The sequence below is a fragment of the Panthera uncia genome, chromosome B4 (genome assembly GCF_023721935.1).
Source record: "Panthera uncia isolate 11264 chromosome B4, Puncia_PCG_1.0, whole genome shotgun sequence".
NCBI classification, from domain to species: Eukaryota; Metazoa; Chordata; class Mammalia; order Carnivora; family Felidae; genus Panthera; species Panthera uncia.
The window spans coordinates 119,827,533-119,848,331 of record NC_064809.1 but is presented as its reverse complement, the minus strand read 5'-3'; the positions used below and the strand labels follow the sequence as shown (position 1 = coordinate 119,848,331).

At 41.0% G+C, this 20,799-nt stretch overlaps 1 long non-coding RNA gene across 1 annotated transcript; it reads right to left on the bottom strand.

Moving 5' to 3' along the window:
• Positions 1-255: 255 nt before the first annotated feature.
• On the bottom strand, positions 256-19,601 carry LOC125919489 (uncharacterized). Its single transcript, XR_007456804.1, has 3 exons — positions 19,427-19,601; positions 721-869; positions 256-599 (listed from the first exon to the last, which is right to left on the bottom strand). It is a non-coding gene; the product is annotated as an uncharacterized LOC125919489 (long non-coding RNA).
• Positions 19,602-20,799: the final 1,198 nt, after the last annotated feature.

Below are 20,799 nucleotides of genomic sequence, written 5' to 3'. Positions count from 1 at the left end.
CCCAGACTTTATGGCATCGTTGAGTTCCTGGATCAACCAAACCTGAAGTCCACCTTACTGCTAAACTTATTACATGTGATAAGTAAATATCCTAGTTGTATAAATTAGTTTGTTTTCTGTTACTTGAGATACTCTCCAATTGATTTGTATGGTTCCTTTCAGTCTTTTATGATCCTAGATGTGGCTAAGATCTACATGTAGCTTCTAGCCCTGTATGTATTCAATAGAAAGGTAAATAATTCAAAGGGGTACAGGTAGAAGACGGCGGGGACGACTACATTTTCACCAAATGAAAGAATACCTGTTTACCACTTGGGCCATTTCACATTATCTATTCCTCTCAGATCTATCTCAGACATATTCAGGACATGTTGAAAGGCAGATAATTTATTCTACTAAGATGATGACAGGTGTGTTTGTGACCCCATCAACCTTGCCTTCTGCCCGTTCCTATGGCTTCAGTCTCAAACATCTGCTCCTTTCCCCGCTTCTGATGGGCTGGATGTTCAGGAACTATCTATCCACCACCACCGCCGCCACCGCCATCATCATCCATCACAGCTCCAGATGCTGTGGTCACTTGCCATGACCATGAGGCACTGATTTTAGGACAAACAAGCCCAAATTGCTGAGTTCTGTGTTAGAACGGAATTTGGACAATACCAGTGATAGCCAGCATGACGGAGCGCTTGTGATGACCGCTGTTAGCACTTTACATACCTTTTGTCATCGAATCCCCACACTCGCTCCACGATGCCATTCACTGATGCCATTAATCCTATTTTCCAGATGAGGTAATGGGCCACAGAAAACTTAAACAATTTGCCAAAGTCCACACAGCTAGAAAATGAAGCCCTTTTTCTTGCATCCTAGAAAATAGAGTAGGTAAAGTCCGTATGATTTAGTTTGTTCTCATTAAATTTGTCTTTTCTTAAAATTTCCATTAAAAAGCAACACCTACGTGAGGTAACCTATCTGAACAGTGTGGAGAGTGATCAAATGAAAAGCAGAAATCGCCCTCACCTGGCTGTCCCTTTCCACCTTTCCTGTTCACCTCTGTGAGGGAAACAAATGCAGCTTCTGGAAGATGTTTTGCTGAAATCCCCTTTGAGTAAAGAAGCAGTTCTTCCTTTTCAGTCACATTTTCCTACCTCCCCCAACCGTTCAGGGCAGCACTCTCTTGACACAAGCCATCCTTTGCTTCTTTCCAGTGTCTTTCCCACCTCCCCGCCTTACCTCCACCCCAAGGCCTCTTGGCCCTTCCCTGGAGGGCAGCAACTGCCTGTTGCCAACTTTTGCACAGTTGCAAGTCCTTTTGAGCACAATCACGGAATACAAGGATGAGAGCTCAATCACCAGCAGCTTGGGATGAGAGAAAGAAGAAAAGGATAAAAAAAGAAAAATCCTGAAAAGCAGAAGGTCCCTGAATAGTCTTCCTGCAGCCCTGTGGGACAGCTCTCCCTTTCTTAGGTCTGAATTGTCACCCTAAATGGGCAGACTCTGCTTAGTTGCTGAACTGTCAGGGTGAGCCCTCAGCTGGACAGTTAAATAAACACATGAGGTCACTGGCAAAGAAAGACATTCCTAAGGATCTGTGCTGTCCTTGAGATCCCCAAGTTAAGACAGCCCCAAGTGTTAATTTGGGGTTCCACCCACTGTTCTGCTTTCACCACAAACTGCCTATATTTTTTTATTGTTTTCTAAGTTAAAAAGTGCAGCTCTCTCAGAAAAGCCCCAAGAAATAACCTTTCAAATAGGGCCTTCGGAATGTGTTCTATTCCAAATGCTTGCTCTGTCCAGAAGAGGCACACATTCCCACTCACTATGAATCCCAGTTCACTCTCCATCTCTCTATTATATTCCTCAATAGCATCGACCTAAGTATCAGCGAGTAACAAACATTTCCTCCTTAGAAAATCAAATGGAGGGGCACCTGGGTAGCTCAGTCAGTTAAGCATCTGACTCTTGATTTTGGCTCAGGTCATTATCTCACAGTCATGAGAGAGTCTCTCTCTCTCTCTCAAGAAATAAAGAAAGAGATAGAGATAGAGAGAGGGAGGGAGAGAGGGAGGAAAAAAGGAAGAAAACCAAATGGAAATTGGGCAGCAGGCACTGGATCTCCCTAGAGCCCAGTCAATGCTGCTCCTGTCTGAGAAAGATAATTTCCTGAGCAGGTAATGGCTCAAGAAAATGGGGTGAAAGCTCCAAGCCCACACCTGGAGGATTTCATGATATTGGCAACAGGGCAGGGACTTTGAGAGATGCCCTAGTCAATAGGGAAGAGAATTGACCAGCTGGTAAAAACAAAAATATATTTAGATGCCTCATGAGTATATACAGGCATGAGCACATAATCCACCCTTTGATTTTGAGCTAGGTAACTCAGATTGTTCCCTCCAAGATGAGGTATGATATATAAAGATCTAGTCTTGCTTTAGACATAGCTCTATCTCCCTTTCAATGCCCATCGCCTCCACCTTGATGGCATCTAGCATTTTCATCAGACTCCACCCCCCAAGCCACCACCACCACCAGACAAGCATCTGGCACTCTCAGTTTGTATCACCCCTGCGCTGATACCCCAAGTTCCAACTTGTGTGAAAGACTAAAATATTAATATCTGGACACCCTCCACTGATTGATAGAGCCTGCCTGGTGGGCCTTGTCCAGATTCAAGAGGAAGACCTTATGAAAAAACCATGTTTCTGTCATGGGTACATAACTGGGGAGTTATACAGTTGGATTGCCACAGATTTGCAACCCTGGCAAATTCCTCCTCTCCTATCAAATTAACCTGATACTTAGCATCTCTTGGAAACTATATCAGGTCCATTCATTCATTCCACACATATTTATTGAGCATCAATTATTACCGTTGGTACTTGCGATATTTTAGTCTATGATACAAAGAACTTTTGTCCTCATGCAGCTGATACTCTACGGAGGTATGAAGAGAGGCAGGAGTGAAAGTGGGGATAGTGAGTAAACGATAAACATGATAAAAAACTTAAGTTATATGGTATCAGAAGTGCTATGAAAAAGGGAAAAAAGAGTAAGGGTAAGAGAGATTGGAAGTGATAGAAGGTCAGACTGCTATTAACATTAAGGGTTTAGCATAGGTCTCAGTAAGAAAGTGACCAAATAGGTGGCCTAGAGTCCTTAAGACCACGTGCTCCTTGAATGCTTATGTGTGAGCAGGATACCCAGTAAAGCTAAAGTAGAATGGAATGGAGAGAGTGGTAGGAGATGAGGGAATGAGTTAGGAAAAGCAGATGCTGTACGATCTTTTACTCTAAGGGAAACAGGGAGCCATTGGATGGAGACATCTGTAGCTTTGTTGCCCACCCAGCACCCATTTCTCACCTTTTATCATACTTCCATTTTCCCTCTCCCATTCAGTCCATGCGGTTTAGGTGGGGCTGACCAAACCTCATGATCCGGGTTTGGACACCCAGGTCTAGCAAATCAGAATCCTGGTCATTGGGATTGGTTCAGAGGTGGACATTTGACCCACATTAAGCCTAAAATTCGATTCCAGGATTTTCACTGAAATAAATGAAAAGAGGAATGCTCTTTCTGCCTGGGTTGCCAAGTTGATAAAGTAAATCTGGAGTTTTCAGCAACCATTGTGGCATCATGAAGCAACAGCTTGCCTCAGCATGATGCCAACACAGAACCTAGGGATGGAAAGACACAGAATCCTATTCACATCATCTGAGCACCTGGATCCAGCCCTGCCTGAAGCTAGTGTCCCATCTTTTTAGTTATGTTAATAATTTCCCTTTATAGCTTCAGCTAGTTTAAGTTGGATTTCTCTTACTGGAATGGGAAAAGTAATGATTACAACACTGATTGATGCAAATTAGTTGTTTTTCTAATGGTCTTAATGTGTTGTCCCTTCAGCCAAAGGAGTAATTAATGCAAGACAGCAAGGAGTACATGTGAGTTGTGGATAACATTTAAGAGAACATCAAACCTTATGCTCAGCCTCAAACTTCCACAACTGAGACCATTAAAGCCCCACCTTCACACTCAGCCTCACCTCAGTTCATGAGGACTTTTCTAGGCAAACGTGGATATATTGGAAGAAATAGGCCTTATATCTGGGTCCCTCTGACCCTTGAAGCCCCGTTTCACAGTAACTGACCTCCTGCTTCCGCCTCCCCCTGTGTCTGAGTCCTCTTTAGCTCCGAAGCTACCAGGGACTTCACTTCCTTCTCCTGAGTCTCACTTTCCCCACGCCCGCCTGTAGTCGATTGAATCACCAGTCCCAGGTCTTCACTCCTACATTCACAGCCTTTCATGGCCTCTTCATGGGGGCAGTGGGCTTCCCTACCTTTTGATTTTTGAGTCTGGCCACATGATTTGCTTTGGCCCGTGGCATGTGGGCAGAAATAAAAACGAGCTAGTTCGAAGCTTAGGCCTTAAAAGGGCTCACATATTTCTCGCCAAGGTGACTCAGTCAGTTAAGTGTCTGACTTCAGCTAAGGTCATGATCTCTTGATTCATGAGTTCAAGCCTTGCATGGGGCTCTGTGCTGACAGCTCAGAGCCTGGAACCTGCTTCAGATTCTGTGTCTTCCTCTCTCTCTGCCCCTCCCCTGCTCACACTCTGTCTCTCTCTCAAAAAGATAAACACTTTAAGAAAAAATTTTTAAAAAGGGCTCACATATTTCTGTTTACACTTTGTTATCACTGGTTCCTAGAAGAGGATAAGAGATATGTGAGAGCCTTCCAATCTGCAATAGCCTGAATGGAGTTATCCCTATCTAACCAAAGATAACATTTACAGGCAGATTTGCTCACCCAAGTCCATTCCAGATGAAAAAACCACAGCCAACTTGCAAAAGCACTAACAATGTATGATTATTATTTTGAACCACATGATTTTGGAGTGATAGGTTACGTAGCATTTGATAACTGATACACTGACTTCCTTATACTGGCTGTCAATATCACCTTCCTGGCCCATATTCTTGGACATTTACTGACTAGATATCCTGGGCATCTTGGAGCAAGATGTTTAGACTTCACATCTGAAAAGACTTCTCTTTTCTTCCCTGTAGGGTTGCCGGATAAAATATAGGATGCCCAGTTTAAGTTGCATTTCAAATAAAACCTGAATGTTGTTTAGCGTTAGTATATTCTGAGCAATATTTGCAAATATTTATCTGAAATTCAAATTTGGGGCACCTGGGTTGCTCACTTGGTTAAGCGTCCAACTCTTGGTCTCAGCTCAGGTCATGGGTTCAGCTCACAGTTTGTGGGTTCGAGCCCTGTGTCTGGCTCCATGCTGACAGTGCGGGACCTGCTTGGGAATCTCTCTCTCCCTCTCTCTCTGCCCCTCCCCACTCACGCCCCCCTGCTTCAAAATAAATAAATAAACTTACAAAGTTTCAAATTCAAATTTAACCGGGCATTCTGCACTTTATATTTATTAAATCTGACAACACTGCTCCTCTACTGCTTAACTCTGGTTGGCTATGAAAAAAGAAAAAGATGCCCCTCCCCCACAGCACACACACAATTCAGGTTTAGGATCACTTACTCTGTCACTTCATGGAAGAGTTATTTGCAATGAAAGTTTAGAGCATTTTTTGGGTCAGTTTGTTTGAAGTGACTGCCCTGTGAATATTCTCTCCAAATTCCAAGGTGCAGAGGTGAGGGAGGGAAGATATGTGGAGTTGTTTACACTTTGTGCTCGTGCAGTTAACTGAGTAAGGACTCCATTTCTCTCTCCGTTGGGAAAATCTGTCCATTCTCAACACATTAGAGGTGAAACATAGAGTTAAATTCCAGCAGCCACATATTGAGATTGCAAATGGCTGCTTATCATTCCTCAGTTCATAGAAGGACCATATCTTTTATTGTCAATTTGATTAAAGGCTTCAGCTTCAAAATAAAATTCGTGTCCAAGGGGCTTTCATTTTCCCTTTGATAAACGGGCATAATTCACTTTTCTTTAATGTTATTCCAAAGAGTGTTGTGTTACAATGGGGTTTTTGTGATGCCCCAAAAACATTTTTTGAAACTGTTCTTATCTTTCCAGGCTCTTGCTAACAGCCACCACGATACTCTCTTGGGCATAAGAGTGCCTGCTCTAGTAAAGGCTCAAGAAATAAGTTCATAGCCTCTGGAAGTTGGATCTCCTGGGTGGGAGGGAAAAAAAGGTTGCACATAAATTCTTTTCCATAAAAGGCTTTATCAAATGACTGAAACAGAGCATACTAGGTAACTAGTTCCAGATTCATTTTCAATCAGCATTTTGTGAGCACCAGCTAGGTACAGGGTGGTTCATGGTGGTTCCTAACCTTGAATGCACATGAGAATCACAGAGGGAGCTTTTTAAAACTACTGCTCCCTGGCACCCACCCTCAGAGACTCTAGCTCAATTGGTTTGGGGTGGGGGCTGAGCATTAGTATTTTAAAAAGCTCCCTAATGATTCTAAGTTGGAGGCAGCAATAAGCCACGCTGATATATACAATTTCGTTTATTCTCCCCTACAATCTGACAAGGTCGGCAGGGGTATCAAGTATAACACAGGAGGGGATTTCTCATTATAAAGCAGCCTCAGTGACCTCCTCAAGCTTGGGCTTATTTCATGCTCAATTTCATACTATGACAGCTCCGGGCACCAAGAGACTGAAGGGAATTTTTTTTTGAGGCCTCTAAAAAGAGTTTAAATGCTCAGAGCATCTCAGAAAATTAAACTCAACATACCAAAACATGATAGATGCACCTTAAACTTTATATTATCAAGTGATTAACACACATAAAAGCAAAGGAGCAGTGTGACTGACCCCCCATTACCCATCTCTCAACTTCAGCAATTACATACAGTTTCCTAGTTCTGCTTCCTCTCTGTCCTCCAGGGTTTCGTTTGTTTTGTTTTCTGAGATTATTTATTTATTTTTAATGTTTTACTTATTTTTGAAAGAGAGAGAGAGAGGCAGAGAAAGAGGGGGACAGAGACTCCCAGGCAGGCTCCACACTGACAGCAGAGAGCTCGATGTGGGGCTTGTACTCAGGAATGGTGAGATCATGACCTGAGCTGAAGTCAGACTCTTAACCAACTGAGCCACCCAGGCATCCCGCTCTATCAGGTTATTTTAAAGCAAATCCCATCCTCTGGCGGTTTTCTGGGTTCAATGTCGCTCCTTATCAGGGAAATACAAATCAAAACCACACTCAGATATCACCTCACGCCAGTCAGAGTGGCCAAAATGAACAGATCAGGAGACTATAGATGCTGGAGAGGATGTGGAGAAACGGGAACCCTCTTGCACTGTTGGTGGGAATGCAAATTGGTGCAGTCGCTCTGGAAAGCAGTGTGGAGGTTCCTCAGAAAATTAAAAATAGACCTACCCTATGACCCAGCAATAGCACTGCTAGGAATTTACCCAAGGGATACAGGAGTACTGATGCATAGGGGCACTTGTACCCCAATGTTTATAGCAGCACTCTCAACAATAGCCAAATTATGGAAAGAGCCTAAATGGCCGTCAACTGATGAATGGATAAAGAAATTGTGGTTTATATACACAATGGAATACTACGTGGCAATGAGAAAGAATGAAATATGGCCTTTTGTAGCAACGTGGGTGGAACTGGAGAGTGTGATGCTAAGTGAAATAAGCCATACAGAGAAAGACAGATACCATATGCTTTCACTCTTATGTGGATCCTGAGAAACTTAACAGAAACCCATGGGGGAGGGGAAGGAAAAAAAAAAAAAGAGGTTAGAGTGGGAGAGAGCCAAAGCATAAGAGACTCTTAAAAACTGAGAACAAACTGAGGGTTGATGGGGGGTGGGAGGGAGTGGAGGGTGGGTGATGGACATTGAGGAGGGCACCTTTTGGGATGAACACTGGGTGTTGTATGGAAACCAATTTGACAATAAATTTCATATATTGGGAAAAAAAAATAAAGCAAATCCCAGCTGTCGTATTATTCACCTGTGACTAATCCAGAATTTATCTCTAACACCTGAGGACTTTTTTTGTTGCGATGGTAAAATAAACACGACACAAGATTTACTATTTTAACCATCTTTAAGCGTACAGTTCAGTGGTATTAGGAACATTCACATTCTTTTTTTAATTTTTTTTTAATTTTTTTAACGTTTTTTTATTTATTTTTGAGACAGAGAGAGACAGAGCATGAACGGGGGAGGGGCAGAGAGAGAGAGGGAGACACAGAATCGGAAGCAGGCTCCAGGCTCTGAGCCATCAGCCCAGAGCCCGACGTGGGGCTCGAACTCACGGACCGCGAGATCATGACCTGAGCCGAAGTCGGACACTCAACCGACTGAGCCACCCAGGCGCCCCAGGAACATTCACATTCTTGTGCAGCCATCACCACCACCCATTCCTAGAACTTTTCTCATATTCCCAAACTGAAACTCTGTTCCCATTAAACAGTAACTCCCCGTTCTCCCTTCACTCAACCTGTGACAACCACCACTCTACTTTCTGTCCTTATGAGTTTGACTCCTCTAGATCTTAGTTTCAGTGGAATCATATGATATTTGTCCTTTTGTGTCTGGCTTATTTTACTTAACATAATTTCTTCAAAGTTCATTCATGTTGCAGCGTGAAAAACACTAAGGACTTTTTTTTCTGTAGCAAAATCCAGTATCATTTTCATCCTTAATGAAATTAATATGATATTATTAAGATAAATTTCCTTTAATCTAATAGTGCCCTCTTACCCCAAACCCGGCGCCATTTTGTGCTATTTATTTGTTAAAGAAACCAGGTCATTTGTCCATAGAATTGTCCACGTTACATTTGGCTGGTTAGATTCTCACTCCCTGGGAAGGATTTGGTATGCCCCTCAATCCCATTATTTCCTGAAAGCTGGTGGGTAGAATCAGAAGCTTGACCAGACTTGGACTATTGTCCAATTTTTTGGCAAGAAGAATTCACGGAGGGTGTGACATATGTTGTATGGTGCCTTTCAGGAGGCTAGTAATGTCTGATTGTCCTTTTAGTGATGTTAAGTTTACTCAGGTGATGCCACCCTGATCTTCTATCCAACTTCTCCATGATAGAATTTCAATACTTAAAGAAGCCACTTTGAATTTATGACCCCCCTACCCAGCTTTTCTCCTCTGTTTGAAGGAAGAAATAGTACCAAAGAAGCTTAAGGATTTGTTCAACATCATTGGTTTGTCAACCAATATATATCAAGTTCCCACTCCTGAGAGAACTCTTTCTTCTCCATCCTTCCATGTGGCTCAGTTCGTAAAGAACTTAGTAGGCCATGAAAACTTCCTAGAGTAGACCACAAGCCACAGGAGGGAAGAGAGCTTATCTATTTATTCTCCTTTGAACTCCTTGGGCAGATGGCACAGAGCCAAGACTACTAAATATTTGTTATATCAAAGAAAGACAAAAATGAATGAATGAATAATTACTTAATTTAATTAAAAGATGCATGAACTTTTTGGGCACTTTTCTAAACATTAGTTTCTACATACATCTTCATAAAAGAAAGCCAAGTAGCTTTTAATAGATTCTGTCCATGATTCCATCTCAATATAAATTTTAGATACTTGTAGAAAAGCAGTGTAATCCTTTGCAAAATGCCTTTTCTGGGAGCTCTCACAAGGGGTCAAGGACTGGCTTTGATTCCCCCACAGGGCTCTGAAGTCTCTTACCTGGATACTCTGATGCCCCTCTACAATTTGCAGAGAGCAGCCAGGGTGAAATTTTTCAAATGCAGTTCTGATCATGTCATTCCACCACTGAAAACCCTCCAATGTCCTTCCATTGTGCTTTAGAATAAAGCCCAAACTCTTAGCTGGGACCCCCAAGTTCCTATCTAACCTACCTCATATCCATCTCTCTAGCCTCTTCTCTTAGCTTCTCTTCTCCTTCACTGGCCTCTTCATTTCCCTGACCCTAGAACCTGAAGCCTGTTCCCACCCAAGGACTTTTGTACCTGCTTTCCCCTCTGCCTGGCCTGTTCCCCCACAGATCTTCCTAAGGGTGGCCTCTAATCAATCGCCCTGGGAAAACCCTACTTAAAATAGGCCTCCCTCCTCCTGGTGTTCCATCACTGGGGGTATTTACTTCTGTTCCATCACTGTGGGTATTTACTTCATAACACCATCATCATTTTATTTTATTTATATTTTCCCTTGTTGACTATCCCTCTTCTCCATTAAAACAGAAGCTCCATGAAGACAGAGAGTTTGTATTTTTACCATTCTATTCTCAACAACTAGCACAGTGCTGAAAACAGAAAATAAATTGAATAACTGTTTACTAGGTGAATGAATTAAGGCAAACCTTTATAACTTGTGAATGCAGAATGCCTAAATCCTTACATCAACCTTGCTGCTCCCCTATCCTGGGCCTCAACGCAGTATACAGCTAAACCTTTTGATGCACTATGGCTCCCCTCAGACCCAGACTGTAGGAAATGCTGAAAGAGCCCTGATTTGCTTGGATCTCACATCTAATTTCCCTCATGTGAAGCCTGCTCCCACTTTGGGCCTGAGGTCTAACTCCTAAGGTTGTGGCTTATTCCTTCACCTAAATATCCACATTATTCCTCAGGTCATACATAGACTCTGCCTTTTTCTCCCTGCTTCTCCCTCTGCCTTATTCTTATCCACTCTCCCCCGATCACAGGAGTTAGAGCCTGGTCCTTATCCTATCCCTGTGCTTGGGCCATGCTGCTGCTGACCTGGTGGGTCTCAACTGGATCTATCTCCACTCCCCCATTGAAGCCTCTCACCAACTCTTGACCAAAGCAGCCAACACCAGAATGGTGGGCCGTCTTAAGTACTATTACACCAAGAGCAAGCAAACTGGTCTTGCTTCTCCTCTATGGAAGATGGAAAGGGTGTCCCCAAGGTCTTAAAAAGGGAGACGAAGTGGGCCTGTTTCTCTCATAAACACTTAGCATAAAAAGAAACATCAACACTGCAGATTTGAACTATTAAGTTGAACTACATGAAATTGCCAGTATGCTACCTACCAAAAAACAAAAAAGAAGGTTCTTATCAGTCAGCCTAGAACATTTCCCACATGCCTCTTCCACCCAGTCATGGCACACAAAACTATTGTCAGCTGTTTTAGACTAACTTGGAGTGAAGAAAATATGGACCATAATTAAAGGGTGAAGTCTGAGACCAAAAAATTCTGTGGAAGAGAAAGCCTCCCAACCCCTTTGTCATTGCTTAGGAACACTTGAAGCCAAGGATAAGAAGGAAATATTGGTCATTCATTCGATTCCTCAGCACAAATGCATTCAAGTCCTATGTGCACTAGTCACTATGCCTTTAACCTAACATTATCTTCATACTTCATGTTTAATCCTAGCCTTATTCTTCCTTTCTAGAAAGATCTTTGTGTTACAACAGAAACAGCACTGCTTTAGGGTCCCATATCTGTTCTAAATTAGCTGCATGACCATGGGAGAAGTTTCAGACTCTGAGTTCTATTTTTCTCATTGATAAAATGGGTATAAGAAATACCCACACTATACTTTGAAAATGAAATCAGTTGATCCATACAACAAGTGTACTCACTACAGGAAAATTCCCTTCATTTCTCCTTTTTTTCATAAACACTTTTATATATTCTCAGATTTCCTCGTAGCAGCCACAGCCTCTATTTTTGATAGGTTTGTACAGTTGGAGCAAACACTTAAAAAAGTCTGGGGTAAGGTTCATAGACACCAGGTGAAGAGTCCCTGATGTATGTTTACATGCTCCAATACTCAGTGGATGACTCTGACCCCAAATGATCAATGTTGCTGTTTGCTTTCCTGTTCTATTTTTGGATGTTTTATAAACACACTAATATCAAAGAGCAATATCAGAGTTTGGCTGTCACACTGGACTTTGCCCAAAGTCCTTGGCCAACGTGATCATTAGTCACGACTAATTGTTAACAAAGCTGCAAAGAAGAGCCACCACTCTTATGTCCTGCTAGGGAAAGTATAAATTCAGAATACTTTTTGGAAGACAATTTGACAGTCCATATTAAAACCCCAGGAATGTGTATAACTTGTGATCTAGAAATTCACCATTAAGAATACCTGGTGGGAAAATAATACATTAGATGTTTGTTTATAACACTTTGGAGGGGAACCCCTCAATATCCACCCAGAAACTTAATTAAATCAAGTATAGCTTCCCATAAAATGGAATACAATGAGCCACCAGACATTTCACGATGAAATGAGAAAGTGTCATCTGTTGCTAAGTGAGTAAAGCTGACTATAAAACAACATAGAACAATTATTTCATTTACTTATTTTTAATAAATACACCAAAGGCTTAACAGCGGTTACATCTACATGAAGGGATTATTGGTGGTTTTTGTCACCCTCTGTTATTTTGTATATTTTCTAAATTTTCTGCAACCCACATAAAGTACTTACAATGCTTTCAAAATTAGGAGGTGGGTGAAAGGATGCATCTTTTTGTTTCTAAGTAGTTGATTTAAAAACAACTCTTCAAATAGCATTGCCCCATAGGGTTGTAGAGCAGAGAGCACGGACTTCTGAGAATGATGGGGATATAAATAGCCATTTATGTCTATGAAAGATTTGAGGATCAACCCTGTTGACATTTCCCTGTTCTATATCGTTACATGTTTAGAGGATGTTGTAAGTTTTCCAGGCGACATATAAAAGATTGCCTTGACCAGTTGCATTAGACTCAGTGAATAATAATACAATGGAATTTCAGGGCATAAAGGAATCTTCAAAATCAATTTGTTTTGTTCCCTTTCTTAGATGAGGCATCTACTCAGAGGAGTCAAGTGACTTGTCTTAGGCTACAGAGCTAGTCATGTCCTTACAGATGACACTATGTAGAAAGTATATTGGGGTTCATATGATGAATGGGGAAAGATTACCACATATTGGAAAGACCCATCACAAAACTATCCATCTGGAACAAGGTGGAGTATAAAAATCAGTAATGAAACAAGATGAAAACTGTGTCCGCCAGCATTCCACTGAAGGAGAGAGCACAGTGTTTGCTTCAAGGAATGTTATGATAAGCTTACTTGGACTGGAAGTTGAAGCCATGGGGTCATGAAATGGTTGGTGCCAAGGCTTTAGGAAGAGGGCAGAACCTCTCTCCACAAGAGGAGAGAAATGTATCTTTTCCTTAAAAAGGTAAGGATGAGGAAAGAGGAAAGAGATGAGAAATGTTAGTCATGAAACATTGGTGAATAGATGTTTTTTTTTGGGAGGTCCATGAAATAGCTATGTTCTGTACCCAAGTTGAGGCAGTCAGTAGGCTGACTTGTCCCAACTCATCCAAGTTTGCCTAGGACTTTCCTAGTTTAGGAGTCATAGTCTCATGCCCCAGGAGACCCTCAGTCCTGGACAAACCAGGATAGTTTATCACTCCATGGCAACATGCATAGTTATGGGAGTTGGAGGCCTCATTCAACATTTAGTTTACAAAATAACTTTTTTAAAAATCCAAAGGACTGTCAAATTTTGCAAAACACTATGAAGTTTTGTAACAGGTTAAGTGAGCAAAAAGGGAAAGAAAACATCTCTTCCCACATCAAAAGAATGTATAATTTTTCAGAAGCCACTTCCTAGGATAATAGTAATGCTTTAAATTATTTATGAATGTGAGAATCTTAATTAGAAAGCTTCTCTCTTGCCAGTCTTGTGCCTGATGAGCAGGGATTAAATTCCTACCCTCCCAATGGTGAAGTTTACCAAACTTCTGTGATAAATGTAGAAATAACATCTCCTATAAATAAAATCAAACTTCTATATGTAAAATGGAAATATAATTGTTGTACTATTTCAAAGTTCCAAGGTTTAAATGAGCTCATGAGTGTCATAGTGACTTAAAAAGTTGCTAGTTTCTTTGACTTTTACTGGTTAGAGGTGCCGTTTGCATTTCTATTTCATTTTTAGATCCTCTGAAAATATGCTTAAGATTGAAGGCAGAAGAAAATTGAATGCAAAAATCCCCACATCATAGTGCTGGGCCAGAAGCTGCTCCCCAGCTCATAGAAACTGCCACTTTTTCCTCTTCTAAGTTTTCTCACTTTTCCTTTCTTAGTCTAATTCTCTGCAGCTCCAGAGTGAGGATTTGGATGGCCATCACCCATGCCTCAGGGGAGAACTTGCCTTGGGAGGAAGAGTCAGGTCAGTTGGAAAAAGATGTGCCTTCCTTCTTGTCATTGCATTAAAGCCCTCCAGAGTTTGGTACAGCTCTCATAAACTGCCTTTCTTGTGGTCTCTTTGTGGCCACAATGGTAAGGATAGCATAAGGGGGAGGTGATGATGGAAAGATGTGAATTGAACGACAACAACAACAACAACAATGAAAACATCTGTCCATTTAACTCCTAAATAAGAGTTAGGAGTATCTTGTTCTAGTGGGTATAGAATAATGGTTCTCAACCCTAACTGAGCATTAGAATCACCAAAGAAATTTGTTAAAAATAGAAATGCTACTATAGATTTACTCAATCTGTAGGTCAGCTATGACCTGAATGTTTGTTTCCCCTCAGAATTTATACATTGAGATCCTAACACCTCAGGTGATAGTATTAGGAAGAGAGGCCTTTAGGAAGTAATTAGGTCATGAGGGTGGCACCCTTGTAAATGGGATTAGTGCCCTTATGAAAGACATCTGAGAGAGATCTCTTGCCTCTTCCACCATGCGAGGACACAATGAAAAGTCTGCAGCCTGGTAAGAGGTCCCTCACCCAACTATGCCAGGACCTTGTGGTTGGACTTCCAGCCTCCAGGACTGTGAAGAATAAATTCCTGTTGTTTTTAGGCCACCTAGTCTATGGTATTTCGTTATGCCAACCCAAATGGAGTAAGATCAGGTTTATATTTTTAGCAGGCATATGTATATTTAACTACTTCCTCAGATAATTCCAAAGTAAAGTCAGGATTGAGAATCTTGAGTATAGCATATGTGTGCTATACTGGGTGCAATGGGTCTCAGACTGGGGGTTCTGAGGCAAGTAGAATGCAAGCTGCACTCTCAGAAAGGGTGCTCCAGTAGTTAAGAGCACAGGTTCTGAAGTCAGGAGGACCTGGGTTGGAATTCCAGCTCTGCCCATGTATAATCAGACAAATTACTTAACCTGAGTCTCACTTTCCTTAGGTATAAGTTGAGAATGAAAATAAGACCTTCCTGTTAGATGAGAGAATGTTTGCAAAATATTTATAAGCACATTAACAAGGTATACAGTAAATAGCAAAATATAGGCGTTCCTCTACTTCTAACTAGTCACTTAATCCTCTGTTAGTCTCTAACAACCTCATCCACAGAACAGAGTGTGCTCAAGATTATCTCTCTGGTGACTCTCAGTTCCCATTTTCTATGACTGAGTAGGATGTAAAGGAGGCATTGGAAAACTTTTTCTCTAAAATGGTAAATATTTTAGTCTTTGCAGACCATACAGTGTCTGTTGCAACTGCTAGATTCTGCCATTATAATGTGAAAGAAGCCATAGTTAATACATAAATGAGTGAGTGTGGCTGTGTTCCAATAAAAGTTTATCAACAAAAACAGGCAGTGGTCCAGATTTGACCCTGGGCTATAGTTTGTAGAACCCTGATATGAAGGATAAAAGGAGAAGGCAAGTTCTCTCCACTCTGTGTTAGTCAGAACAACTGCAGGTACTACAATTTTAGAATATACTAAGGCACAGAGAGGTTACATAATATGCCTATGGTATGCATATTTTTCAAATATGGTCATAACAATGTCTCCCACTGCACATGCTGTTCACACAATGAGACTTTGACATCCTTTCATCAGAGGTGGGGTCCATATTTCTTACCTTTAACTCGGGGCAAAATTATGACTACAGAATGATGGCACAATGTGTCTTTTGAGACAAGTTCATAAACAGTGATACAGCTTCCATCTGGTTCTCTTGGGACACTTCCCTTTGTAACCTAGACACTATGCTGTGAGAAGCCCAAGGTCTCCTTGTGATAAAACCCACATGGAGAGAAATTGGCAGTTAGCACCAAATTATCAGTCACGGGAATAAGCCATCTTGGAAGTGCATCATCCAACAATAGACGGACCACCCCAGCTGCGAGGATCAGAGATGAAATGTTCCTGCTGAGTGCTGTGCAGGTTGAAGATTCATGAACTAAATAAATTATTGCTTTTACTTTAATCTGTAAGTTTGGAATGGTATATCATGGAGCAATTGATAACATTTGGTACTGGGAACGGGAGGAAAAAGTAAAATACACCATACCAGCTTTGGGATTGAACAGTGGGCAGAAATCTAAAGGGTCTTGAAGAGAGTGAAAGCCAAAAGGCCTTAAGAAGGTATAAAAAAAAAAAGTGAATTCAATGTTATTTTGAAGCTAGAGGAAAGGGTATCCATATTGTGTAGTGGCAGAAAATTTGACAAGTCAGTCACCTAGGGTAACATGGCCAATAGGAAATGTACCCAGTGAATTTGATGACTTAGCTAAAGGGATTTCCAAAAATATTGGAAAAAGCCACCTTGCTTCTTCTCACTATCTATGATAAAATGTGAGAGGAGACAAATTAGCTAAAGAACAAACTATTGTGTACAAATAAGCCAGGATTTGCAGGGTTTGAAAATAAAACTGTCTCATTCCTAGCCTTTCCAAGATTTTCAAATCTATAAATGGCTTCAAGGAAAAGATGATTAAATACAGGGTGTGACTATAAATCCTTTTGTTAGGGCTTCAGAAAAATTTAACCTGGTGCCTCAGAGACCTTGATAAAAGGACTTCTAAGAATATGAGGGGCATAGATCACCAACGATCTCCATTAAATAATAAGGTTTCCAAGAATCTTAAAGGCAATGTCATCCAGTCGACTCACAGGGGGCCAAATATTTAAAGGTCTGAAATAGGTTTGTGGGTATAACTTTTGTCTAATGGGTAAAGATCAATATGATGCATAGAAAACCCACAGTGTTTTTAAAATAATTTTTCTGGTGGAAGCACTGCCAATTTAGGTTGAAAGGACAAAGACTATATAAAATTAAAAGACTTTTGGACTGGGATATGGACTAAGAAAATTACTCAGCTGCAAACACAGTCTACTGTTTATGCATAATAAAGGGTAATTCAGAAGATGGAACCAAGAGTTAGAAGGTAGAGAACCAAGAGCTGTGGAGAACCATTCTAGAGAGTAGGATAAGCCCTAATCAAGGACTAACATATGTGTCTGGCTGGATTCCAAAATTATTATAGCCCCAAACAGTTGTGTGTTTCTTATTTTCCCTCTCTCTGAAAGACAACGTCTGTCAGGTTATTTAATGCCTATCCCAAATTATATGTTGGCTATGAGAAGAGCAGATAATTTGCCTCTTTAGTCACAAGTCATCAGAATAAATACTCAAATGACTGTACTTGATGCCATAACGAGATGAGATTTGGGGTTCTGGGAGAAGGGGATGGCACTCCTCTATCAAAATGTGATACTCTGTGCCTTCTGAGGCTAGGTCATAAAAGATAATACAGCTTTTGCCCAGTTATCTTGAACCACTCATCCTTGGAATTCAACCACCAAGCTACAAGACAGCCCAAGCTCTCATATGGAGAGGTCTCTGTTGAAATTGTCAGCCATGTAAGTGAGCCATCTTGGAAGTAGATCTTCCAACCTTACATGTGCCACCCCCAGCTGATACTGTGCAAAAGAGAGATGAGCCACTGAACCTTACCCAAATCGCAGATTTATGCCGTAAATAAATGATGATTGTTTTTAAGCCATTATGTTTTAAGCCAAAACATTATTATGTTTTAAGTCTGTCACATAACGACAGATAACTGGAACACTTAACAAATGGTGGAGCTCACACCTGAACATGGGTATTCTAACTCCAGAGTCCACATTTGCAGTTGATACAGAGTTGATGCAGGATCTGCACTGCCCAGATTTCCCTGCAGGAAAGAAAGGTGTATTCACTCAAGTGCTGCGTATGTTGCTCACCAATGGCTCTCAATTCTCAGGCCTCTACTGTAATTGCCCTTGGCTGAAAAGAGACACCTTGCCTAAGGTCATGGCTCTCTCCAGGAGCAGCCTGCATCCAACATCTGGTTGATGTAGAGACATGAAAGCTCAGCCTCCTTCCCCTGACCTGGGCCAACTCTGAAGGGCTGCCCCAGCTTCAGAACTCTCTGAGGTCAACTAAGGCCTTCCTGCTGCTGTGCCACAGCACAGCTTCTCTCTCTTCCCAATCTGCTTCTTTCACTTCCTCCACAGGTGCAGATCCTGAGAAACCTCCACCAAAACTTCCTGCATGCAAATCTCCATTTCAGAATATTTTTCTCGAGGAACCCAACCTGTAACACTATTCTTATCCATCATGAAAATAGAATGAGATGTCTACAAAGGACACAAGCTGAAGGCATTCAAGCACAGGCACTTGATGGAAATAGGGTAGAGGGAAGTTAGTCTATGTAAGTAACTTTTAGTGATTACCTACTACATGGGAATATAAAAATAAGAGACTGCCTTTATCTAGAAAAGCTTGCCATCTAATAAAGGATATAGACAAACATGGAATTACAATACAGTGTTACAAGTACTATGAGACAGAAGGATTTTAATGAGTCCATGAGAACCTAAAGGACAGGGACAGTGTCTCTGTGTTTTGAAATATGGCAGAACACGAGCAGCATACAGGGATCCATTGGCACTGCTGAAAATACAAAAGGATGGGAACTGGTAAGTGATATAGCTATAGAAGTTGGCATGGGCTGGACCATGAGAGACTGTGAGTACCCTGCTTAGTGGAATGTATTTTACTTTATAGGAAAATAGGCTTCCACTAAAGGGTTTCAAGAAATGGATCATCAGAGTTATACCCACATTCTAGAAAGATTACAATGGTCACATCTTGGAAGAAAATTTTTAAAATGGCAACACTGGAGACAGAAAGAGCATTTAAGGTTTGCTGTAGCAATGATCCAGATGTGAAATTAAGATCTTTATTATTCTCCAGTGGTGCCGACTAAGAAAAATGGGAATTCTGTACCTCTTCCCCAACTCCCTGCCAAAGATTAAACCATCTAATCTGGGCAGTCAATGTTAAATGTGACTGTCTGGACTGATTAAACTGAGCAATTAGCTGATTAATCCTCTCTTCCATGGAGAGTCTGAGAAGGCAGAAGAAACAGCAATAGGTCACCAGTTTTGTTAGGGAAAATTAGTTCCTCCAGCGCCAGCACTTCAGAGAAAGCACCAGTTCCTCAAAATGAAGATCTGTATTAGCCACTTCTGTGACATGCCACTGCCCAGCCAAGTGTTGAGACATTCTGGGCACCCTTAAGGAGTGATTTCCCTGCCCCAGAGTGTCAGGACCACTCGAGGGACTTTCCTCAAGGATGAGAACATTTCTGCTGGCAATGTCTTATCAAGAATATCTAGTCCAGCTTGTGCCAGAACTTATTTGTTGTTTGTGTTTACCTTAAAAAGTTATCAGCCGTCGTTTCTTTGGTTCACAGGAAAGCAGAGACCTGAGAACAGTGCAACAGCAGAAGAAGTATGGAGGAGGTCATTCTCATGATTGGCTGGGAGCAGAATAATCTCAGCATTAGGACATCTAAGAGTTCAAGAAAATTGCTGGAATCCTTTCATATTCAATTCCCTTAAGATTAGAAGGTGGGAATGGAAATAGGAAAAAAAAGTTTCTATTTTGTTTCATTAACTACAATCTACACATACACACATACATACACAACTACCCCAATTCACTTAACATTTTAATTTCTTAAAATAGGTCCTACTTGAGCATATTAAAAAAATTACACAATACAACATACTATAGTAAAAATAATGTTTTTCTCTTTCACCCTGTCTATCTTGTCTCTCATTCTTCCAATTTCCATGTTAGGGCAATTACTGTGTGCAGTTTCTTCTACATCCTTCCAGTGATATTTTATATATATATGTATATATATGTATATATATATGTATATATATACATATATATACATATATATATACACACACACACACACACATATACACACACACACACACACACACACACATATATATATACACACATATATACACACATTTTTACACATATGGTAGCATATTACTCAGGCCATTATTAATCTTGCTTTTCTATACTAATAATACACATTGATGATCTTTCTGTATCCGTACAGATAGAACCTTCTTATTTATTTAGCAGCCACATAGGATTCCAATATATGGTTGGCAATAATTTGTTTAATCAGTCTCTTACATTGATAGACATTGAAACTGTGTCCAAAATTTTGCTACTACAAATAATTAGGCAGTGAATATTGTGTGTATATGTGTACATATTTGTGCAGTTGTATGCATTTATCAAGTGCATAAATTTATAGAATTGGAATTATTGCATGGAAGGGTATGAGTATTTAAATTTTTGAAATATAGTGCCATACAGGCCCTTTGCTTCCGATGCCCCCACCATACCCTTTCCTTAGTCACTAATGGCTTCCTACTACAAGCACCTGCACGGCTTTGTCTGAGGGATTTCCCTGGCTGTCAAAGTGTGTTTTGAGTGCTCTCGGGTAGGCCAGAAAAGCTGGGAACTGAACATACCAAAGAGAAGTCCTCAGTCAATGACAAATAAATGCTCCCACTTTCTTCACCCATTGGCAGGGAACATCTCTATACTGAGGTCTGTAGTGGAACTGAGCCTCAGCTATCCACAATGATAGCCCTCTCATTAACGTACCCTTTTATTGGCTTCCTTCCCTTCCCTCGCCTTTACCCGTGCTACATGGGATCACCTACTAAGTAAACTACTTGCTCTCAAATCTTTGTCTCAGAGCTTACTT